Here is a 26,349-nt window from a genome sequence, read left to right on the forward strand (position 1 = left end):
GGCAGAAAAATAAAATAAAATAAAAAAACGGCACCACGGTACGTCAAGTGCGTGCACGCACGCCGCAACTGCCGCGTGCATGGGTTCCACGCGCGCAACAGTTGAGCGCGAGTGAGAGTGTGTGGCGTGTGGGTACACGCACCTGCAACTGCAGTGAGCGCAGGAGGCCCACGCGCCTTCTTCCTCGCGCCCAGAAACGATTTCCACTGGTTTTTGCCGTTCTTCCGTCGCAGTTTCGCCAACATTTCTTCTCCGGCAGCCCATCCCAGACACAAATAAATAATGGGTTTTGAAGAACATGCCGGCACGACCACATGGGTTAAAGTTTCGGAGAAAATGACCAAGAAATTGGCCCCAAATCAAAGCAAAATTTCTCCTAACACAAAACCTCCACCACCGCCGCTTCCGCCACTCGATTAGCCTCTAACGAACACCGATATACCGGAAAAACTCATGGCTAATGTTCCTCATGGCACTGCGACCGTATGGGTCCGAAACCATGCGATGGGTCGCCGGATTTTGCCCGGAATCGAAGAGTTTCTATCTTGCCCTTAAAACTCCGAATTTCTCCATTTTTGTCCTTAAAATTCCGAATTACTCCATTTTCGTCCTTTTCTCCATAAAAACATTCCATCATTCGGATTTTCCTTAACAGAACCCTCCAAAAACATTTTAACAACAACAAATAGTACGAACAGGATCGTTCAACGAATCATCATACATAAATCGTAATATTTCTTTAAACGGAAAAATCATGAGATTATAAACCACGCTATGATACCAACTATTAGATATTGATATAATTCTTAATGCGGAAATTCATAACAAATCAATGATCTTTGATCTTCATGATTTTCATAAATAGATGAAGACATACTTTTATTCATAGCTTTACCGTAGAACTTGAACCAAAAGAAGAAATCCGATTTCTCTCCCTTAACCCACTATACTTTAATGTATTCAATTGATGGAGGAGAGAATACCTAATTCATTTCTGTTATTGTTGTTCATTGTGGGTGGAGAGAGGACCGGACTCTATTTATATGTTTGTTGAAAATGTGCCTTCCATCAAAGCGATATACCCTTTCATTTTATTAGAGTCGCAACTTTTCGTAACCAATAATTATTTATTTTATAGTATTTCAATAATTATTAAACCATATAATAAATCATATCATGTGGGTCACAATAATTCTTATACCGCCTACCAAAGTTGCTGGCATCGCTGTTCACTCGCCCCCAGACGGTCGTGCCATCCTTGCTCCGCCCAGGGATCCTTCTCGGCAGCTCTCTCTTCTCCAAGCGGAAGCCGAACACCACCAGACCGCATAATTTTTTCAGTTCCCTTTGCACCTTGAGGCCTACCACCAAGGGAACAATCTCATTCTATTGACAGGTCTCTGTTTGATTGATGAAAAGGAAACGTGAGTCTACCTTCCTTCGATGTTTTTCTATGGTTGCTTTGAAGCCACGGTTGAATACCTTCGTCCTTATCGTGGCTAAAAGCTTATGTGGTCTTGCCCATGTTTCCTTCGCTAGGTATTCATATTCATCCCTTTGTACGCAACAGATTAGTATTTGCTGACCTCGGTATCTATCCAGAACCACGTACCTCACTTTTCATACCGTTAAATACGTTGTTCAGTCATCAATACCGGTGGTCGGTCAGCTTTGTTTGTGTGCTGTTCCAGTCATATGAGGGCATATATTAGCGTAAGAGTGCATCATGTTTTCCATTGTGTTGACTCTTCACCAAATCAACGTTGTAATAATCTCATGAGACATCTGAATTATCTCTTGTTCTCTTTCTTAATTAGGTGTGTAAGGGAGATTTTACTTGAGGTTGAAAGCGACAGTTTCAATGGGTGTTCTCGATCTGTTCATCGTGGCCTTAATGCCAGTTCTGAAAGTACTCTTGGTCACTGCTGCTGGCTCACTTCTCGCGATGGACCCTGTAAATCTGTTGGGGCACGACGCAAAGCAACACATGAATAATGTGAGTTCTCCTGTGCACTCGCTTCATTTTGAAGTAATTCTTCTCTCTTCAGCATCCTCATATCACTAACTTCATTTTTCGATAAGTATTTCGTGGAATAATTACCTCCTTTTGTCCTGACAACTTAGCGAACAGCCACTGTCAAAGTTATAACATCTCAGTTGAACACTCATGTCAATAATCTTTCTTGAGCGACTTGAACTTCATGTTTTTCACCTCGTTTGAGGTTGATGCCACTTCAAGAGCACTCTTGTAAAGTTTCCTTTTATTCTGCACTTCTGAAAAACTGTATGTGCCAATTTCCCTCGAGGAGATGATAGTAAATTGGTAGATACTTGTTTCTCTAAAATACCGAGAGTAGACATAAAATTTTAAAACTTCCAAAGACTTCTTTAGTGATTGTATGCTTTGTTCAACAATGATGGGAAATAGAAGAGATGTTGGCTAGTCTGCAATTTCCAAATGGTCAACATCAATACATGTGAAAAGATAATAATAAGAGGGACATCTTTCAAGTGCTTCAAGGCCTTTCTATTTTTGTAAGGAAGCTGTTTCAGGTTTCATGGTAGGCAATCAATAGGTCATTGCTTGATAATCCTCTAGAAATTTTGCTTACAAAATTGTGGAATTACTGGCAGGCAAGGAATAGGTCAGTTTTGCTGTCTCTGCATTCACAATTAAATTGGTACTGAACGCATCTTCCTCCCCCTTTCCTTTTACCCCCATTTCTAGGTTTGTTCTTCGCCTTTGCGTTTGTGTTGGCATCTGATAAGAATAAAGCCGAATGGACTGCATGTTATCCGAGGGTCCTTAATGGCCATACGTCTACTGATTTGATTATTCATGAGCAGTTAGTGTTCTACGTATTCAGTCTGTCATGATAGCAAGCCACTTGGCCAACACAGTTACACTCAGCAGTTTGGTTGCTCTGTGAGTTACCCTTCGAAGCTTCTGAAAACATCCTAGTACAAGTGATGATGAAATCTCTGTAGTTTAATTGTTTTAGACGGTTCATGCCGGTGACCATTCTTCTCACATTCATCACTGGCTTCGCTCTCGCTTGGGTACCAATGAAACTCTCAAAGACTCCCCGGTATCTCTGAAGCCTTGTCATCGGTTGCTGTGCAGCAGGCGTATGTGTATGGAAGATATGGCGGACTGAGAAGATTACGATTTTTCAAATCCACAAAGCATATTACTTGAAGTGATATGATCCTTGTGAAATTCGGTTCCCCTCTTATGAATTTACGATTTACCACTTCAATTCATTGTTCATTGTTCTTAGGAAACTTGGGAAACATGCTCTTGATTATAATTCCCACTGTTTGCACCGAGAAATATAGTCCATTTGGAGATTCATCCACCTGCTCTACTTATGGCGAGGCGTATGCTTCCCTGGCTATGGCGGTATTCCTTTCTATCATACTTTTGTCCTTTTCGTTATATTCCTCCAACCATACTTTAAAGTAGCCAACGTCCGACGATCAAATTGCCGTAAGTGGTGGATACTCCAAGTAATATAATTGCTCTGTCTTATCCACATGTTGGTCACGAAGAGACAGATCAAACTACCAATGAAAAGTATGTCAACATTTACCAAAACTTGCATTTATTTGCTTCTTTTAGTTCTCTATGCAGTCCCTTTCATCTCGGTCATTGAATGTCTCAATTTTCATTTTCAGAGGGCGCTTTATACACATTGTCCTATGGGAACACACTCGTGAGGATATCTGCAGAGAAGAGACCTGAAGAAGCGGACTCGAAGGACTCCACAGCGAGCCTAAATGCTGATGGAGTTACTAAAGGTGGACTTCCAGCTATCATCGCAGAACCATTACGTGTTCCAAAGGATTCTCCAAGCCCTAGGGACTGCATTATGTTGGCGGGTAAAGTCAAACATTTTGAAGGGTTTTCTTTGTAATTTCTATTTTGAGCAAAAGTGCACTCCAACTGCCAAAACTTGACACAAGTTAATACTTAAGTACCAAAATCCAAAAGATATACTTAAGTGCCACTTTTTGTTAAAATTAGACATTTAAGTGCTAATTACAGCGAGACTTGTCAAAAATTTGACGTGACATAATTTTAATAATAAAGCTGGTCTACCTAACTCGCTTGAATGTCCACTTAGCAATGCTAGACCCAAAACAATGTTGTTTTGCCCCCAAATTTGATTTTCAATATAAATACTAATTAAATTAAAACAAAAAACTAAAATTTTAAAATTTTAAAGAGAGAGAGAGAGAGAGAGAGAGAGAGAGAACAAGGTAGACGGTGACGACAGGGTAGCAACAATGGTGAGGGCCGTAGAGGCCCTCGCTGATTTGCTGCCCTCCTACTTTTCTGAAAATTTAGTTTTTTAATTTAATTTAGTTAATATTTATATTAAGAATCAAATTTGGACCAAAACAACATTGTCTTGGGCTATCTAGCCACGCCAACACCACATAGATAATTTTTTTAAAAGAAGTGCCACATCATTTAATTTAGTTTAATTGATATTTAATTTAAAAATCAAATTTAAGGGCAAAATGACATAGTTTTGGGCTTATCTAGTCACAATAGTGCCACGTGGATAATTTTTTTTTTTAAATAATTGCACATCAATAAAAAAAAAATGTCGTCAAAAAATACAACATCAACAATTTAGCTGGAAATTTTCACCATTGGCACTTAAATGTTCCTTCCTTCTCCGATTTTGACACTTTTGTGTATCTTCTAGAAGTTTTGGCACTCTCACCCATGCCAAGTTTTGGCACTTGGAGTATCCAAGACTCATAAATTTTCTTTTAGGTTAAAAGCTACACTTTATATCAACAATAGTTAAACACTAATCATCAAAGGGGTAGGAAAAAAATAGAGAGAAAAGAAAAAGAGAGAAGAAAAGGTGAGTTTTTCTTTGGGAGTGTTCTCAATCTCTTTGTGTCCTCATTTTAAGAGAAGATTATCATTATATTCTAACTTCCTTTAAAGACCAGTAGATTCACAGAATGTTTCTGCGCGGAGACGTAGCCTAAGTTTGAGTGAACTTCGATTACAAATTTCCTAGTATATTCTCATAATTATGTTCTTTTATGTTCTTGTGTCATTCTAGAATCAGTGTTCAATTCCTAACAGTTGGTATAAGAGTCTAGGGTGGCTAATCGAGAAAATCAAGGGTTTTTCGATAACGTTCGATTGAAAGCAAAAAGCATGACAGGAGATAAAAATCAAATTTGATAAATTTGATGGGTAGGATTTTGGATGGTGGAAACTCCAAATTGAGGACTATCTTTATCAAAAATATCTCTATGCATTACTTGAGGGTTGAAAATCTAAGATCGTAGAAGTGGACAGCAAAATCAGGATGGAAAGTTCTTGATCAAAAGGCATTAGGTGTGATTCATCTAAAACTAACGAAAAAGATAGGATACCACATTACGAAAGCAAAAATTGCAAAAGAATCCATGAATATTCTAATGAATATTTATGAGAACTCGTTCACATCAAATCATATATTTTTGTTGAAGAAATTAGTTAATATTTACCTAACAAAGGATCTATGGCAGAGCATGTTAATAGTTTCATTAGTTGGAATCCGCAAGCATAAATATAAATATGAAGCTCCAAGCTTTATTATTTTTGTGTTCCCTTTTAGAAAGCTATAACACCGTAGTGTAGGAATTCTGAGCATCATGAAGGATGATTTGACTCTAGATGATGCTATGAGTAGCATCATGAAGGAAGAGATGCGTAGGAAAGTCTCAGGTGTAGATAATTTTTCAACATCTGCATATTTAACAGCACTAGCAGTGGAAAATCGTGGGAGAAGTAAAAATAGAGGAAAATTCAGTAGGAGTGGCAAGTCACAATCAAGGGGAAAGAAACAAGTTGCAAAAGATGAATATTGCTTTTGTCACCAGACTGAACATTGGAGGTTTCAATGTGAAGCATACAAAAAGAAGCAATAGGATGAGAATCAATGAGCTAATGTGGTTAGCAATGAACCTTTGCTAGAGGACTTATATTTATTTGGGTTTGACTTGATAACAAACAAGTGGTTTATTAACTTTGATGCTTATTTGCAAAACGCATTTGTTAATTCTGCAAGTGGAAATTTTGGGTAAGTAATTGTAAGAAGCAGTCACATGTGTCCGATTGTTGGAAAATGAACTATGACTATGAACATCCTAAGTGGAGAACGTCTAGTTCTACTAGACTTATTCCAAAGTAGAAGAAAAATCTGATCTTAGCTAATAAACTTGACCAAGAATGTATGGTAACAGCCTCTCGATGCAAAGAGTGGAAGATGACCTCTGGGGCAAGAGTAGTTGTAAAGGGAAAGCATACGAGTACACTTTATCTTGTCCAAGGAGATAATATTAATGATATGGTTGCAACTATAGTGGCTATAGATAATTTGTCTACTCTTTGGCATTATGCTTTAGGACATTTTGGTAAAAATGGTGTAAAGTGGTTATATTTAAGGAAATTACCTCCGAGTTTGCAGAAAGTTGAATTAAATTCTATAAGAGTTGCATTTATGGAAAATGGAAGGTAATCAGTTTTTGATTGAATGGGAAACATGATAAAGGCTGAAAGCTAGAGTTAGTTCATACTGACGTGTAGGGACTGACTCAGGTTCTCTCTAATGGTAGTAAGAGACATTTTGTCACATTCATTGATGATGTGAAAATGAAGACTTAAGTATGCTCTCAAAGAAAGATCAAAAGTATAAAAGATGTTTGAAATGTGGGCAAATGGTAAAAAGAAATAGGTTATCATATTAAAGTTTTGAAGTATGATATTGGTGGTGAATACACAAGTAAAGAATTTACAGAATACTTGAGCCGATAAGACATACATAGGCTGAAAACTGTTCTTAGAGCTCCTCAAGAGAAAGGTGAAGCTAAGAGGATGAACGGGATCATTTTGGAATGCGTTGTTGCCACCTATCTCTCGGGAGGGAGAGAAATATGTTAAGAGATATTGCCAAATTCGAGACAACGGCTTTCAGTTGACTCGGGTTTTCCCAAATTCATACCTCTCGTGGCATTGGATATTCGATTTTCATTCAATTAATCCAACGTGACTTTCTGCATAAGAAGTCGCCACTAACTTATTTAGATCGACCATAAACCAGATGAGATATGGGAGAATATCTCACTTTTTACGCAACTATAGATAATAGAAATATGGACTTGATTACATTAATCAAAAGACTAGTATCCTTTTGATACATAAACTTGATTACATGCTAACAAAATGCCAGGGCAATCTATTGAAGACTTTTAGTTTTCATCCTAACCAATCCAAAAATGAAAATAAGACTCAAGATATTAAAGTGCACAACCAAATTTAATCAAAGTAAACAAACATAAAACCTAATTTGTCTCTAAAAAGAAAAAAATGGAAAAAAGGCATCAAAAAATCCTCATTATAGAGTCCTAAAAGCTTATTCAATTTTAAGTTTTTTTAAAGGATTTTCCACTTTTTAAGAGAAAACTACTCAAAAAGTTCATCTGTTTTTTTTTTAAATTTTTATAAGGATTTCTAATTTTCTGATTTTTATGAATTTTGGGAGTTTTAAAGAACTTTCTGAAAAATTTACTATTTTATTATTTTATTATTCTTCTGGTTTTTATTTTTAATTAATTCTACAAAATTTAGAATCATCTGAATTTCATTATTTTTATGACTTTTCTGAATTTTTGACTTTTTTTGGATTTTCAGAATTTTTTATGATTTTTATGATTTGTAAATTTTTTAAATATTTTTATTATTACATTTGCGAAAGAAAATTCAAACCAGTCGAAAACGTGGTCCTTTTCCTTTATTTCCTTTTCTTCTTGCCGTTCTCGGTGCCCGTGGTCTTCTTCTTCGCAGGACTTCTTGCACAACTCCTCTTTCACCGAAGCAGCGATCTCCATTGAAGCCACACCATTTTCAACCAACCCTTAAGACACTACTGAGCTATCCTCGTCCGATCATCTAAACACCACCATCAACCACTACTCCAGCTATTGCTAGACTATCTTCGGCAACCACTTGTAGTCACCAAAACAAATTGAATCACGGACGGCCATCGATTTCTAGTCAAAAAATCATTATCAACCAAAAATTTCTCAAACCACATGATAAACATTCACGCACACAGTATCAAGAGGGAAATATGGAGCTAACACGATGGGACTTTGCCCCAAAGCCATCCCCGGAAAAGAAATTGAGATAGCTAGTATAAGCACCTAGAAATGGGTGAATAGGTGTAAAAATAATTCTTCGAGATTTAAGAGCAATACTAAGCAGACAATATAAAGGAAGCTCTTCTTTGGTTAACAAGACTAATTATGATCAAAGTAAAGCAGAGAGTAGGGAAGAGAAAATTGAACACAAGGTTTATAGTGGTTCGGTTTAACAACCCACTGGCTGGATTTCACTATGAACAAAAGAGATGTTACAGCAAGTCTCTTCCTTGATTCCACAGTGTAGAAACTCTACCACACTTCCTCAAGGTCTCTCAAAGTATAAACTCTCTTTTGCGTACAAGATTTCGCTTAGTAAATGAATTGACTAAGAACAAAGAGCTTCAGACTTTGGAATTCTTCTATCGCGCACGCACTCGAACAACTGGAACATTTTTCTTTTATACTCCTTTATGCCATCATACCCGTTGGTACTTACCAAATGAATTCCTATAATCTACCCGTTGGACGGAATCAATTAGGAAGATCATTTGAGCTATTAAAGGAACATGTCGATAGCTCATCAATCCTGCTCGCGCATACAATCAGGATCTTGGTTTCCATAAATAGAACCTTCCAAGTATACTTCGCCAATCATCGGATCCTTAATATCTGAATCAATCATGATCAAATAAAGGATTATGTTATGTCATATCCAGCCAAGAGATCTTCTCCAGTCAATAAGGTTAAATCCTTAATGAAACACCCAGTTCTTGATAACTCTTTTTCGACGGATTAGAAACTATCAATGAGAATAGACTTTGAGTCTTGAGTCTGGCAGTCCGGAGGTCTTCAGACTTTGAATAGTAGAGTCTGCGGATCTTCAGACTAGACTGATGGAAACGTTTTGTCAGCTTCAAAATACTCCAGGAAGATTTCTCCAACAATCTCCCCCTTTTTTATGGTGACAAAACTTTCTTGCAGATTTGAATAACTTTGACCTGCAAAACATTTCTCAAGCAAATATGGATATCTTATAAAGATAAATGGCTTAATAATAACACTAGAATCTGCAACCACAGTAAATAGGTTAGTCTTGCATGTGAGTAAAGCCATTCATAAGATATCAATACTACTTAATATAAGCAATCAAATCCAAATCCCAAATTCAGTCCACATCCAGACATTCAAGTCAAGTCAAACATCAAAACAAACCAGAGTTAAACAAGTTTAAATTCAAAGTTTCAAATCTCGCATCTCTCCCCCTTTTTGTCATCATGAAAAAGATTAAGATGGAAAGAGAATGGATTCAAGAATGCTTGGGAACATGAACAAGCTAGAAATCTCCCATTGTCTGGACAATGCCTTCCAACTTTTTCAAGTCTTCCTTCAGTTGTGCCACATCTTCACCCTTAGCATTTGCCTAAATCTGAAGAGAAAGGGATTGGATCTGATCATTCAAAGAAACTGAAGAAGCTTGACCCGCATTCTGCAAATTCTGAACTTCGCATCCTAGAGCATATATCTGACCCCGCATTTCCAAGAAAACATCAAGAATTCTGTGAAAGTCTGCTGAATTATCAGTCTGCGTACTTGCTTCTGCACGATCAGATGGAGTAAAGGCGGACGATGTCAAATCAACATGGTCACGCAAATTGGGCGATGAAACATAATGTCCCTCTTCAGGAAATTGAGAGGCATATATGTCCTCTGGATCTGTTGGAGAGCGACTGACTCCCTCACTGGTAGCAGGATATGAGGACATTCCTCTTTTCTCACGGTCTCCCCTATTTCCATGCCTTCAGGTGGAGAAGAGTGTTCCTCATGCTCTGTTTTCGCTTGATCTCCTCTCTCTTCTTCTTCTTCAATTCTTTCCTTCTCTTCATCTCCTTCTTCTGCTTCTCTCTCCTCTGTTTGTCTTTCCTCTGCTTCTTTTTCCTCTGCTTCCAAATTTTCTCTTTCTCCAGTCCTTTGTTCTGTCTCATATGTATCCTTATCTTGTCTCTCCATTGATTCTGGAACAGAACGACTCAAGTTCTTCAATGCCATAGTAGAAATGATGATGTCTTCCTCATCATCTTCATCTTCAACGATGAGAGCTCTTCTTTTCTTGGATTGAGCTACCATGGGCTCATTTCCTTTTCTCTTTGCAACCAAAGAGACTTGATGAGACTTAACAGGGGTTTTCTCCTTGAATTTCTCCAACACCTTGTTGAGTTCCTTCAGACGCATTTTAGAGACCATTTTCAGTCCCACCACCATTTGATCGCACGATCAAACATAGAGAATCCGTGGAGGCTGAACATTCAAATGTCTGAATAACTTTGTCACAAGAGCTAGATAAGAAAGTTGACCCTTGTCCTTCACCACTGCCTTGTACATGTGGAACATAATAGTATGTGGAAGAGAAAACTTTTTCCCAACATTGATGGCATACATCAGCTTTGTCTCTAAGTTTGAAACATCAGTCTTTGAAGTAGATTTTGGTCTGAGGCAATTTATCACAATCTTATGAAGCAAAATGTTGAATGCACTCATCCTTGAGTAGGAAACCTTTCCCTCTGTCTTTCTATCCTTAACAAGTTCCAACGTAGTATGAGCAATAGACACACTAATGGGTTGATATCTCCCTCTTTCAACCCCAATCACATCAGCCAACATATCTACATCCACCACATAGTCCTGATCTCGAACACTAAAAAAGAATCTATTCGCATCTAAGAAAATAAAATTCGAATAGAAATAAGCAGTGAGTTCAGCATAGGCTTCTGTAGAGTCAGAACAGAACTGTTCAAGTTGAAGAAGACTGAATTTTTCCCTCAATTTAACATTTACAGCATCAAGGAAATCAAAGTCCACACTTCTAGGTTTATTACCCCACGCTTCAACAACTTAGAGTATAGATGCTTTTGTTCTTTCGATCGAAACAAATCTGTCCTTTTTCCCCGAATTTTTGCCGCAACACCCATTCTCAGTTGAAACTGACTGTACAACTTGTCATCATCATTCCCATCTATCTAATTCAGCCCTCCAACACGAGGATCGATTGGGATATTTGCAAATGCCTCTTTTGCTGATCTAGCAGGGGCAATTCCAAAACGCTCCATTGTGCGTAAAAAGAAGGTTTCATTTTTGTACCCTTTGTCTTTCAGAAATTCATCAATGTAGTTCAAAGGAGTTCCACCCCTTTTTAAAGCACGATAAAGCTTGTAGGTAAAAGAGGGCTTATAGACTCTTACAAGTTCTGCATCTTCAATTATTTCTTCCTTTTCTTGTCGAGCAACCTCCTGTTGTCTAGATGGAGAAGATGGACGCTGCTGAGAATGTTGTGGGCTCTGCTGCTGACTAGGAAACTCTTCTTCTTCAGTGAGATCGAAGTGCGTAGGCCCCTCACGCATTTGCTGTGGTCCCCTGTTCACGATCCTCGAAGACTTTCTTTGGAAAGACATTTTTCACAATCTTTGAAAGATTCCAAGCTTGTTTTCCCAAGAAAGATGACAACTTTTCGAAGATTAAACAAGAGAAGAAGACATAAATGGAAGATCGGTTCTTTCTTAGGGTTTTTGTGAGTGAAACGAAGAGAAATCAACAGTATATATATAATAGTCGAAGAGAGGCATACGGAACGTCATAAAAGACAGTAAAAAGATGCATTTTAAAAAATAACTGGCCTTTTTCGAAAAATTAGATAGTTTTCATTTCAAAAATAACTCCATTTTCGAAAAGGAAAGGTTGCAATAATCACGTCAATTAAGGATAGCAATAATCAAACATGGTTGATGATCGTACCTTTTCAAGATAAGAATCGAGACATAAGAAAATAACTTACGAAAGAAAACCTTGATCGTCTGAGTCTAGGAGTCTCTAGACTTTAACTTCTTCAAACTTCAAGAAGTTGAGTCTGGAACAGATGATTTCAAATTGATTTTTCTCCAAACGCTTTGTAAATATATCCGTCAATTGGTTCTTTGATTCAACAAACTGAATCGAAACTTCTCCATTCTGAACATGATCTCTAATGAAGTGATGTCGAATCTCTATATGCTTTGCTCTTGAGTGAAGAATTGGATTCTTGGTGAGATTGATTGCACTGGTGTTGTCACAGTTAATCTCCATGCATGAATCTTTAATTCCAAAGTCTCTTAGCTGTTGTTTTATCCACGGAATTTGTGAACAACAACTTCCAAGAGCTACATATTCTGCTTCTGCTGTAGAAAAAGCTACTGTACTTTGCTTCCTTGAAAACCAAGACACTGTCCTGCTTCCAAGTAGTTGACAGGTACCCGAGGTGCTCTTTCTATCAACTCTGCATCTGGCTAGGTCTGCGTCTGAATATCCGAGTAGAGTAAAGTCTCCCTTTTTAGGATACCGGAGACCAATGCTTGGAGTTGATGCAATGTATTTGATAATACGCTTTGCGGCACTTAGATGAGATTCTTTTGGGTCTGCTTGAAATGTAGCACAAATGCAAACACAAAACAGAATGTCAGGTCTAGAAGCAGTAAGATAAAAAAGTGAACCAATGATATTCCTGTATAGCTTCTGGTCAACTTTCTGCCTTCCTTCATCTTTGTCTATCTTCAAGGAGCTTGACATTGGTATATCAGTCTTTTTGCAATTTTCCAGTCCAAACTTTTTGACAAGATCATTGGCGTATTTTTCTTGATGAATAAAAGTTCCTTCCTTCAGTTGTTTCACTTGAAGCCCGAGAAAGAAGGTTAACTCACCCACCATGCTCATTTCAAATTCATCCTGCATAGACTTAGAGAATTTCTTGCACAAGCTTTCATTAGAGGATCCAAAAATAATACCATCAACATATATTTGAACAAACAGAAAACTTTTGTTTTCTCTTTTGATAAACATAGTAATGTCTACTTTACCTTTTACAAACCCGTTTTGAATTAAAAACTTACTCAGCCTGTCATACCAAGCTTGAGGTGCTTGCTTTAAACCATATAAGGTTTTTTTTAGTTTGAATACTGAGTCTGGTTTCCTTAGATCTTCAAACCCAGGTAGTTGTTCCACATAGACTTCCTCATGGATAAATCCATTCAAGAAAGCACTATTGACGTCCATTTGGAATAATCTGAAATTCTTATAACAAGCAAAAGCAAGTAATAATCGAATTGCTTCTAACCTTGCTACTGGTGCGTAAGTCTCGTCATAGTCTATCCCTTCTTCTTGCGTATATCCCTTGGCCACGAGTCTTGCTTTGTTTCTTACGAGCTTTCCTTTCTCGTTCATCTTGTTCCTGAAAACCCATTTAGTTCCAATAATAGATTTACCTTTCGGTTTAGGAGTCAACTCCCAGACATCATTAATGCTGAATTGCCTGAGTTCTTCTTGCATAGCTTCAATCCAGCTTTCATCAGATAAAGCTTATTCTATGCTTTTGGGTTCTATTTCATAAATAAGAGCCACAGCACTAGACTCTTCGCGCCTTTTGGATCTTGTGCGAATTCCTTCATTAATGTCACCAATAATGAGATCTTTGGGATGACTGGACTTATGCTTCCAGTTACTGGTTGATTTGTCAGATTAATGATCACTTTCTTCATTTGAATCTTCAACCATCATTTGTTGCTAGTCTTTTGAAGTCTGAGCTGCTTCTTGAGATTTAGACTTTGTAGAGTCTGAAGCAGATTCAGATTCTTCAAGATGAGTCTGAATGGATTCGTTTTGCAGAGAATTTTGGAATTTGACATTCATTGATGCCTCCACAGATTGAGTCTTCTTGTTGTAGACTCTATACGCTTTGCTTGTGGTTGAATATCCAAGGAAGATGCCTTCGTCTGATTTTTCTTCAAACTTGCCAACTCGATCATTTGCATTTTTCAATATAAAGCATTTACATCCAAACACATGAAAATATGAAACAATAGGCTTCTTTTCTTTGAATAACTCATAGGGGTTTTTTCCAGAATTGGTCTTAGAAAAACTCTATTAATAATATAACATGCTGTAGAAACTACTTTGGCCCAAAAACATAAAGAGATGTTACTTTCAATTAAAAGAGTTCTAGCCATTTCTTGAAGTGACCTATTCTTTCTTTCCACAACTTCGTTTTGCTCTGGAGTATATGGAGAAGAGAACACATGCTGAAAGCCAGATTCATCACAAAATTTTGTAAAATCTCGATTTTCAAATTCACCTCCATGGTCTGTTCTTATACTTGAAATAACATACCATTTTTCATTTTGAACCTTTTTAGCAAACTTTTCAAAGTAAGATAAGGTTTCAGACTTACTTGCCAGGAAATATACCCAGGTAAATCATGAGTAGTCATCCATAATTACTAAGCAATATTTCTTACCTCCAATACTCTGAGTTCTGGTTGGTCCAAAGAGATCCATATCCAGGAGCTGCAGTACATGATTAGTGGAAACTTGATTTATTGGTTTAAAGGAATTTCTTACCTGCTTTCCTAATATGCATGGTGTACATAGATCAGACTTTTGGTATGATAGGTTGGGTAAACCACGAACAAGCCTTTTTGCTGAAATTTTGGCTATCTGCTTCATATTGATGTGCCCAGGTTTTCTGTGCCATAAGTTCGCTTCGTCTTGAATTGAGATCAGACATTGTGATTCATCTGGTTTCACATCCAAGAGGTAGATATTTCCATGTCTTCGACCCATGAATGACTGAGTAGAATCTTTAATGGTTCCTGAACATATTCCCTCTTGAAAGTTGATTTTGAAACCGGTATCACACAGCTGACTAATACTGAACAGATTGTAGTTGAGTCCTTCCACTAAGGAAACATTGCTTATTGTGAGGTTTCCAATCTTTAAAGTTCCAAATCCCATAATTCTTCCTTTGTTGTTTCCTCCAAATGAGACTTTTCCACCATTTACTTGTATGAGTTTTATGAAGCAACTTGAATCTCATGTCATATGTCTTGAGCATCCACTATCCAAATACCATTTAACATTTTTCTTGATAGTGACCTCCATTTAGAAAAGAAACTCAAACTTTCTTTGGTACCAATATTTTATTGGGTCCATTGGTGTTAGCATTATATACGGTCTTTGCCCATACTTTCTTAACAGGTTTCCAGACCATAGGACATTCTTTTTCAAAATGATCTGCACTATTGCACTTTGAACATCTGAGAGCATTGCGACCTACTGGTTTTACAAAAACTCTTTGGAAATGATTTTTATAGGCATCTCTTGTAGGTCTTTACTTAATTCTTTCCTTCACTTTGGGAAAATCAATTAAAGGAATGGTTTCCACAGTCATTCCCAAACCAGATTTATTGAAATAAGGTCTTTGAACAGAAAGAATTTTTTCTAGTTTCTTAGATCCTATAAAAAATCTCTTAGAAATATTTGAGATATCATTTTTCAAGAATGCATTTTCTTTTGAAAGATTGCCTACATTTTCTTCCAAGGTAGAAACATTTTTGTCTAAAGCTTTGACATTTTCTTTCAAAACATTTTCTTGTTGTTTTAGAGCAGAATTTTCCTTTTTAAGTTCGGAAATCCTTTTAAGAGAAGTCTTAAGACTAAAACACAACTCATCAATGTATTTAGAAACTTTAATAGGGATTTTAAAGTTACCTCAAATTCACCGTCCGAATCGATTAAATCCTCGGAATTTGAATTTGAATCCGATTGTGCCATCAAACATATATTGGCATAATCATCATCACTTTCTTCACACTCTGTATCACTCCAAGTTTCCGCTTTAAAAGCCTTTCGATACTTTTCAGCTTTTCCTTTCTTCTTCCTCAGAAGAGGACAGTTGGGTCTGATGTGTCCATTTTTCTTGCATTCAAAGCAGACTACATCTTTGTTTGATTCATCATCCTCAACAGACTTAGTCCGTTGCTTTTGAAAACTTTGTTTCTTAGGATTGAATCTTCTTCCTTTTCTGTTCAATTTTCTGAATCTTCTTATCATGAGAGCAAGCTCTTCGTCATCCATATCGTCTTCAGAATCTGTGACATCAGAATCATCATTAGATTTTAATGCAATGGATTTCTTACCTTTAGGATCTTCATCTTCGTTGATTCGCTCTACTTCATAAGACTGAAGAGTCCCAACCAATTCATCGACCGAAAGTGGGATAATTCTTTGTGTCTCCTTTATTGAGGTCTTTATATGATTTCAATCCTTAGAGAGTCAATGCGGAAGCTTGTTAACTTTCATAGGATCAGAAATTGGTTGCCCTTGATTTTCAAGGCCATTCACGATCTCTGTAAAACGACTAAACATGTCAGTGATAGATTCTCCAGATTTCATTTTGAATGCTTCATATTGACCGAGCAGAATGTTGATTCTGGTTTCTTTCACTCGATTAGTTCCTTCATAAGTGATGTGTAATCTATCCCAGACTTCTTTAGCTATAGAACAAGAAGATATTCTGTTATATTCAATAGGCGACAATGCACAATATAAAGAATAAATTGCTTTTACATCAAGAGCTTGTCTCTTGATTATCTCTTCCTAAGTCATTTCACTAGACTCAACAGTATATTTTCCTCTCTCTGAGATAGATGCAGCTTTAGGAATGATTCCTTTGTCAACAACGTCCCATTCCAGAGGATCCTTTGATCTTAGGAACGCCTTCATCTTATTTTTCCATATGTTGTAATAATTTCCACCAAAGTAAGGCGATCTGGTATTGTCTTGCCCTTCTACCAGCCCTGGAGCTAACATACTAGCCATGGATCTTTAACTCTAAAGTAAAACATTTCAAACAAAGTGAGTACACAAGCTCTGATACCAATTGAGATAGCTAGTATAGGCACCTAGAGGGGGTGAATAGGTATAAAAATAATTCTTCGAGATATAAGAGCAATACTAAGTAGGCAATTGAAAGGAAGCTCTTCTTTGGTTAACAAGACTAATTATGATCAAAGTAAAGTAGAGAGTAGGGAAGAGAAAATTGAACACAAGGTTTATAGTGGTTCGGTTTATTCCAAGTCTACGTCCACTCTTTCACACTGACACTCCACCGGCTAGATTTCACTATGAACAAAAAGAGATGTTACAGCAAGTCTCTTCCTTGATTCCACAGTGTAGAAACTCTACCACACTTCCTCAAGGTCTCTCAAAGTATAAACTCTCTTTTGTGTACAAGATTCCGCTTAGTAAATGAATTGACTAAGAACAAATAGCTTCAGACTTTGGAATTCTTCTATCGCGCACACACTCGAACAACTAGAACGTCTTTCTTTTATACTCCTTTATGCCATCATACCCGTTGGCACTTAACAAAGGAATTCCTCCAATTTACCCGTTGGATGGAATCAATTAGGAAGATCATTCGAGCTATTAAAGGAACATGTCGATAGCCCATCAATCATGCTCGCCCATACAATCAAGATCTTGGTTTCCATAAGTAGAACCTTCTAAGTATACTTCGCCAATCATCGGATCCTTAATCTTTGAATCAATCATGATCAAATAAAGGATTTTGTTATGTCATATCCAGCCAAGAGATCTTCTCCAGTCAATAAGGTTAAATCCTTAATGAAACACCTAGTTCTTGATAACCCTTCTTCAACGGATTAGAAACTGTCAATGAGAATAGACTTTGAGTCTTGAGTCTGGTAGTCCAGAGGTCTTCAGACTTTGAATAGTAGAGTCTGCAGATCTTCAGACTAGGCTGATGGAAACGTTTTGTCAGCTTCAAAAGTAGCTAGTGAGCACACTATGGGGTAATAGTCAAGGTGCAATGCACTTAGCAAAGAATAAAGCTTATCACATATCATGAAGCGTGATCATCTCATTAGGTCAGCATTGAAATATAATCAATTAAAGCTTCAGAAGATTGTTGGCTCAAAGAATCTAGCTGACATGTTTACTAAGGTAGTAGACAAAGAAAAACACTACTACTACTACCATTAGTATTACTCTATGTTAAATGATAAGGATTATCGTCGAGGTACAAATTCAGTTATTAGTTTTTGAGGTAAAAAGTTGCTTGGTACATTGGGTGTATTTGTCTTCAAGTGGGATATTGTTGGCAAGTGAAGCCAAATGTTTTTAAGGGGTTTTTTTTTTTTTTTTGTCTTTTCCATTAATTTTGTTTTTAGGTTAAAAGTTACACTTTATATTAGTGACGGTTAAATGCTAGTCATCAAGGATAGGGGTGAGCATGGTTTCAGGGTAGAACTTGGAATCTGACAAGCAGACCAATGGGAACCTATAGGTTCCAAGTTCCAAGGTATATATACAAGGTATGTTTTAGGTTCCAAAACATGAGGAGCTTATTTCGACAAGTAGGTTATAGGCTCTTAATTGGAGGAATCTGAAATCTGGAACTTGGAACTTGGAACTTGTAACCTAGGACCTGGAACAAATTTTAATGTTATTCTTAGTTCATGTCTCTGTGTGATCTTCTGATATTCCATGCCATTCTATGATGAGTGCATAATTTGGAAATACGAGTCCGGGTTTCAATTTGATGACTAAGTTTTTTTACTTTATTAATGTTCATATTTTTTGTATATCTAAATATAAGTTATAGTTAGTGAATAATAATCATTCAAATAATTATATAGGTGAAACTTAGGTAGACTCTGGAATCGACTCGAGAACTTGTGACATGGTAGGTTCTAAGTTTTAGGGTATGCAAAGTAGGTTTCAAGTTCCAAAAAATCATAAACCTATTCCAATAAGTGAGTTATAGATTTCAAATGAAACATGTATGAAACCTAGAACCATCCACCCCTAGTCAAGAGGCTAAAAAAAAGAATAGAGAGGAAAAAAAAAGAATAGAAGAAAAAGTGCGTTTTTTTTTTTTGTGAGTATTGTCAATCTCTTTGTACCCTAATTTTAATAGAAAATCATTATTATATTCCAACTTTATTCAAAGTCTAGTAGATTCACAGAGTGCCTTACGCAAAGACATAGCTCAAGTTTGAGTGAACTTCGATAACAAATTTTTTAGTGTGCTTTTTTAATTATGTTCTTTTATTATTATATTTTATTTGGGTGAATTGTTTGCTTGCATTATTTTTCTTAAATCAGGGTGTGATTCCTAACACATTACCCAAGATGAAATTTATCAAACGAGGTTCGACGAATAAACAATGGTTCCTGACTTCAAGTTCTTCAACAATATCGATATTAACAGACAGAACTTTAGTTGGACAGTTTTGGCCTATAATTGGTTGATGATCTCACCGTGAACGCAGTGTTCTACAGAAATTTCTCCGCCATATGTCAATTTGAGAATTCACGATATCGTCCAGTTAAAGAACGATTGAAGTTTGCTTGATGAATCGCAAGCATGCTTGTGAGTTAAACCTTACATAAGGCTTTTTCAGTGATCCTAAGGAAGTTTATATGTATCTCATTTCTTTTCTCCAAAGGCTATTCAGGAAGCGGATAACAGATCGTGTTAGAAGATGATACTCAGGGAGACGGTTTTTCCTTGTTATGATGAACATTGTTCTAGGTCTTAAAGTTTTGACAACTACAATCTTCCGAAATAGGTAAAAAGTCAGGAGAGTAGCAAAGCAACTGAAATACTATCACTACCTTCCAACCTCATGCTTCCCTTTTGTTATATCTACTCATGTTCATCGTACAACTTTAGCAAACGACCTCCAGCGTTAAATTCTATTTCCATATGGTGCTAACCATTTGGTATGTATGTATGTATTCTCCAATAAAAAGCAACTGCCTCTGTTATACCCTTAGGATAACAATATTTCACTATCCCGAGACCTGTTGTGCCGAATCACCGCTGAGATGCAGCCAATTTGTGATCAACGCACACGATTCCAGCACCTTGCAGTCTTCTTCGCCAAGTCCAAATTCCTGCTCTAGCACTTAGTGATCTCCAGAGCCTGTCATGAGTAGCCATTGCCAGTCCCTCCATCTTGGTTGGTTTATTTTCCAGTGAACACAGCAGATCAAGCAAGCCATCAAAGCACTCCTTGTTCGTGCTCGTTGCCGCGCTTCCTGCAGCATCACAAGCACTAGCCGAGATCCCACCCGTGACTAGTGCTCCCACCCAAGTCACGGCTCTCCCCAGCGAGTGTCTGAGCCTTGCACTGACGAGAACCAGGAACAACAAGAAGAAATATACAGAGAAGGTTTTCCAGTGATAGCCAGCGACCGCTACTCTGATTCAATACCGACGAAATCAACAACACTGGAGAACCTACCGACGTCTTGCCAAGCTCCACAATTTTCCAGCGAAAGTGCAGCAATTTTGTTGCACCCCAACTCCACTAACGTTGTGATTCGTTGTCCATGATCGCAGCCATCTTCAACCGAGTTTTTTTTTTTTTTTTTTTTTTGCAGGTGTCTCGACGTGCCCAGGCCCAGACCAGCGAACTTCCAGGCGACAATTTGCTGCACCCACAACATTGAGAACTAATCCAAACCGAGCCATGACTGTTAGTTAGCCGGTCATCGTGAAGCATCGTCAGTCCCATCCGCGGTCTTGTCGAGTCCGTCCAATTTTGGAAACAAGTGTTTGAACAAGGTAATAATTTTATCTTAATCAAGATTCATTTATTTTATTGCCTTGTTTGAATTATTGAATTTCCAAACATTTTATTAATATCCCTAAAATCCCAATTAGCCTCTCAAATAGGGGATAATTCCCTAATTCCTTAACGTGTTATAATCGTCAATCTAATCTCATGCGCGAGATACGATTCATCAATTTATTTCCTAAATTAGATGGATATCGATAATATCTTGTTGATTTGATTCTATATTTGATGTGGATTTGATTTCTTTCCACCGAGGAGGCCCATTAGTTCCCACCCAAATTGTGCTTCCTTGATGAGGGGGGAAACGGAGGTGACATTACGAGGTCGCTCACCTCATGGAAAATTTCTCACTTGTTTCTTTCCCTAGAGCTTTTTAAGAACCTTCTCAGGTCCTTTGATTTGCATTAATTTTGTTTCTGAGAGAAAATCCAATTTTTTTTTCTTGGTAAGGTAAGATATGTATTGACTTTTAACCAAAAGAGCTATACAGCAAGTAAGTCTCGACACCAACAAAACTTGCACTCATAGAGACAACAATGTCAATGCGAGTGGAAGGGTGCCGAGAGTAAAAGGAGAAAGGGGAAGCCAAAACAACAGCAACCCTTGAGCAAACAATACAGAGAAAATTAAACACCTAGGAAGAGAATATAGAGGGATCAAGTTCCCAACTACATTGAATCCTCCTATTCCTTGGCATGTCCGCAACATTGCTGAAAGTTGTAGTCTTGTCCTTGACGACTTTGATTAGGTATTTTTTTTCAAAGCAGGCGCAAACAGGACCTGGCTCCAAAAGAGAATGTTATTCCTTATCTTCCAAATTAGGTGACAAAGGGCTCCAAATGCAAACCGAGCAATGCACTGAGAGAATTCATTGCCGGAGAGGAATGTGATGGCACAATGTAGGTTTTCCATCCACGATCTATTTTGCCAAGGGAGGTTGCATTTCGCAGTCTAAAATAAAGCCAGGCCAGCAATAATATTACATCCAAAAAACAGATGATCAATAGAATCAAGTCTTAAATTGCAAAAAGCACAAGACCCATCCGCAATCCTATCATAGGATCGTAAAAAAACCTGAGTGGGTAATCGATTTCTGGTGATGAGCCATAGGTGAAACCTGTTGGAGAAATCTTCGTGAAGTGTTTTGAAGTTGACAAAACGTTTCCATCAGTCTAGTCTGAAGGTCTGCAGACTCTGTTAGTTAAAGTCTGAAGACTTCCGGACAGCCAGACCCAAGACTCAAAGTCTATCCTCATTGACAGTCTCTAATCCGTTGAAGAAAGGTTATCCGTAACCGGATGTTTTGTTCAGGATTTAACCTTATCATCTGGAGAAGATCTTGTGGTTGGAGAAGACGTATCGTAATCCTTTGATTGATCAAGATTGATTCAATGACTGAAGATTCGATGATTGTCTAAATATTATTGGAAGGTTCTACTTATGGAAACCGAGATCCTGATTGTATGGGCGAACAGGATTGATGGGCTATCAACACGTTCCTTTAATAGCTCGAACAATCTTCCTAATTGATTCCGTCCAACGGGTAGATTGGAGGAATTCCTTTGGTAAGTGCCAACGGGTATGATGGCATAAAGGAGTATATAAGGAAGACGTTCTTAGTTGTTCGAGGTGTGCGCAATAGAAGAATTCCAAAGTCTGAAGCTCCTATTTGTTTAGATAAATCCTTTGAGCGAATACTTGTATACAAAAGAGAGTCTATATTTGTGAGAGACCTTGAGGAGGTGTGGTAAAACATCTACACTGTGGAATCAAGGCAAAGCTGTGCTGTAACTTCTCTTTTGATCATAGTGAAATCCAGCCCCGGGGGGCTGTCGTCGGAAGAGTGGACGTAGGCTTGGAATAAGCCAAACCACTATAAATCCTATGTTTAATTTTCTCTTCCTCACTCTCTCTACCTCAATCGTATTTCATTTTGTTAATTAAGAGAGAATTTACTTTCTATCATATGTTAAGAATCGCTTCCGTATATCGATAAATTGCTTAGGCACCTATTCACCCCCCTCTAGGTACTCATACTAGCTATATCAATTGGTATCAGAGCCTGTGTACTTACTTTATTTGAAGTGTTTTACTTCATAGTAAAAGATCCATGGCTAGTATGCTAGCACCAGGGCTGATGGAAGGGCAAAGCAATACCAGACCACCCTACTTTGATGGAAAGGATTACAACATCTGGAAGAACAAGATGAAAGCTTTCCTACGATCAAAGGATCCTCTGGAATGGGACGTTGTAGAAAAATGAATTACTCCTACCACTGCATCAGTCTCTGAAAGAGGAAAAGAAACTGAAGAAACCAGCGGAATGTCTCAGGAAGAAATAATCAAGAGACAAACACTCGATGCAAAAGCAATTTACTCCTTATATTGTGCTTTATCACCAACTGAATATAATAGAATATCTTCTTGTGGTACAGCAAAAGAAGTTTGGGACAGATTGCATATCACCTATGAAGGAACAGATTGAGTGAAGGAAACAAGATCAACATTCTTCTCGGTCAATACGAAGCCTTCGAATGAAACCAGAGAATCAATATCGACATGTTTAGTCGTTTTACGATATTGTAAATGGTCTTGAAAATCAAGGTCAACCAATTTCTGATCCCATGAAGGTAAACAAGCTACTTGCGTGGACTCTCCAGGATTGGAATCACATAAAGACTTCGATAAGAGAGACGCAGAGAATCATGCCACTATCTCGTCGACGAGCCGATTGGAACTCTTCAGTCCTATGAAGTGGAAAGGATCAATGAAGATGAAGATCCAAAATGTAAGAAATCCATTGCATTAAAATCAAATGATGATTCTGATGATACAGATTCTGAAGATGATATGGACGATGAGGAGCTTGCTCTCATGATAAGAAGATTCAGAAAACTAAATAGAAAAGGAAGAAGGTTTAACTCAAAGAAACAAAGCTTTCAAAGACAGCAGACCAAGTCTCGTTGATGATGAGGAACCAAATAAAGATGTAGTCTGCTTTGAATGCAAGAAAAAGGGACACATCGTAGACCTAACCGTCCTCTTCGAAGAAGAAGAGAGGAAAAGCTGAAAAATTTCGAAAAGCTCTCAAAGCCGAAACTTGGAGTGATACGAGTGTGAAGAAAGTGATAATGAATATGCCAATCTATGTCTGATGGCACAATCACACTCAGACTCAGGATCAGACTCAGACGGTGAATTTGAAGCAAGTGATTTTAAAATTCCTGTCAAAGTTTCTAAATATATTGATGAACTATGCTTTAGTCTTAAGACTTCTCTCAAAAGAATTTCCGAACTGAAAAAAAGAAAACTCAGCTCTAAAACAAAAGGAAAATGTTTTAGCGAAAGAGTTAAAAGTCTAGACTTATCTGTTTCCAATCTTAAAGAAAATGAAGATAATCTTTTAAAAGAAAATGTTTTTTTAAAAACAGACTTATCAAATATATCAAAGAAATTTTCTATAGGGTCTGAAAAACTTGAGAAAATTCTTTTCAGCACAAAGACCTTACTTCAATAAGTCTGGTCTAGGTATGACAAAAGAAACAATTCCCTTGATTGATTTTCCTAAAGTAAAAGAAAGAATTAAGAAAAGACTCTCGAGTGAGGTTTACAAAAATCACTTCAAGAAAGTTTTTGTAAAACTTGTAGGTAGAAATGCTCTCAGATGTTCTAAGTGCAACAGTCCGGATCACTTTGAAAAAGAGTGTCCTATGGTATGGAAACCTGTTAAGAAAGTATGGGCTAATATTGTTTATCTTACTAACACCAAAGGACCCAAGAAAATTTTGGTACCAAAGAAAGCTTGAGACTTTATTTTAAATGCAGGTCTCCATCAAGAAACAGGTAAAGTGGTATCTTGACAGCGGATGCTCAAGACACATGACAGGAGACTCAAATTGCTTTATAAAGATTGCTCAAGTAAATGGTGGAAAAGTTTCATTTGGAGGAAACAGCAAAGGAAGTATTGTGGGATTTGGAACCGTGAAAATTGGAACTCTCACAATAAGTAATGTTTCCTTAGTGGAAGGACTCAATTACAATCTTCTCAGCATTAGTCAATTGTGTGATACTGGTTTCAAGATCTTCTTTCAAGAAGGAACATGTTCGAATCAAAAAAGACTCTACTCGTCTTTCATGGGTCAAAGACATGGAAATATCTATCTTCCGGATGTGAAACCAAATGAATCGCAATGCCTTATCTCAATTTAAGACGAATCAAGCTTATGGCACAAAAAGCTTGGTCATGTCAACATGAAGCAATTAGCCAAAATCTCTTCAAAACAGCTTGTTCGAGGACTACCCAAATTGCCATACCAAAAGACTGATTCATGCACTCCATGTATTCTGGGAAAGCAGATGAAGGTATCTTCCTTGGATATTCTACATCAAGCAAAGCTTACAGAGTCTATAACAAGAAGAGTCGGGCCTGCAGGGAGGAGTCAATGAATGTCAAATTTCAAGACTCAACGCAAGATGAATCAAGTCGACTCATCAAGAAGAGTCCGAACCCGCCCTGCACCCTCCAAAGTCTACAACTCAAGAAGCATCTCGGACTGAAAACCAGCATCGAATTCGCACCAGATCCAAAAGGCGAGAAGAGTCTAGTGCCGTGGCACTCGTTTCTGAAATTGAACCAAAGAGCATAGAAGAAGCTTTATCGATGAAAGCTGGATTGAAGCTATGCAAGAAGAGCTCGGATAGCCAGCATAAATGATGTCCGGGAATTGACATCCAAACCAAAAGGTAAAACTGTTATTGGAGCTAAATGGGTGTTCGAAACAAGATGAACGAGAAAGGAAAAGTCGTACGAAATAAAGCAAGACTCGTGGCCAAGGGATATACGCAAGAAGAAGGAATAGACTATGATGAGACTTACGCTCCAGTGGCAAGGTTGGAAGCTATTCGACTATTACTTGCGTTTGCTTGTTATAAAAATTTCAGGCTATTCCAAATGGACGTCAAAAGCGCCTTCCTAAATGGATTTATCCATGAGGAAGTTTATGTGGAACAACCACCGGGGTTTGAAGACCCAAAGAAGCCGACTCGTCTTCGACCGAAAAAGGCTTTGTATGGTTTAAAGCAAGCACCTCGGGCTTGGTACAACAGATTAAGTAAGTTCCTAATACAAAATGGTTTTGTCAAAGGTAAAGTAGATACGACTTTATTTATCAAGAAGGAAAACAAAAGTTTCTTACTTGTTCAAATATATGTGGATGATATTATTTTTGGATCCTCTAATGAAAGTCTCAGGCAAGAAATTTTCAAAGTCTATGCGATGAGTTTGAAATGAGTATGATGGGAGAGTTAACATTCTTTCTTGGTCTTCAAGTAAAACAATTGAAGGAAGGAACCTTTATTTATCAAGAAAAATATGTTAATGATCTTGTCAAAAGGTTTGACTGGAAAAGTGCAAAAAGACCGACATACCAATGTCAAGTTCTTTAAAGATAGACAAAGATGAAGAAGGGAAGAAAGTTGATCAAAAGCTGTGCACAGAGCATTATTGGATCACTTCTTTATCTTACGCCTCTAGACCTGATATTTTGTTGAGTGTTTGCATCTCGTGCTAGGTTTCAATCGGATCCTAGAGAATCTCATCTCGGTGCTGCGAAACGCATCATTAAATACGTCGCTTCATCATCAAGCATCGGTCTTTGGTATCCTAAGAAGGGAGACTTTAATCTTCCGGGATATTCGGACGCGATCTGCCGCTGCGAGTTGAT

Source organism: Eucalyptus grandis, chromosome 4, assembly GCF_016545825.1.
Source record: "Eucalyptus grandis isolate ANBG69807.140 chromosome 4, ASM1654582v1, whole genome shotgun sequence".
Classification (NCBI taxonomy): Eukaryota; Viridiplantae; Streptophyta; class Magnoliopsida; order Myrtales; family Myrtaceae; genus Eucalyptus; species Eucalyptus grandis.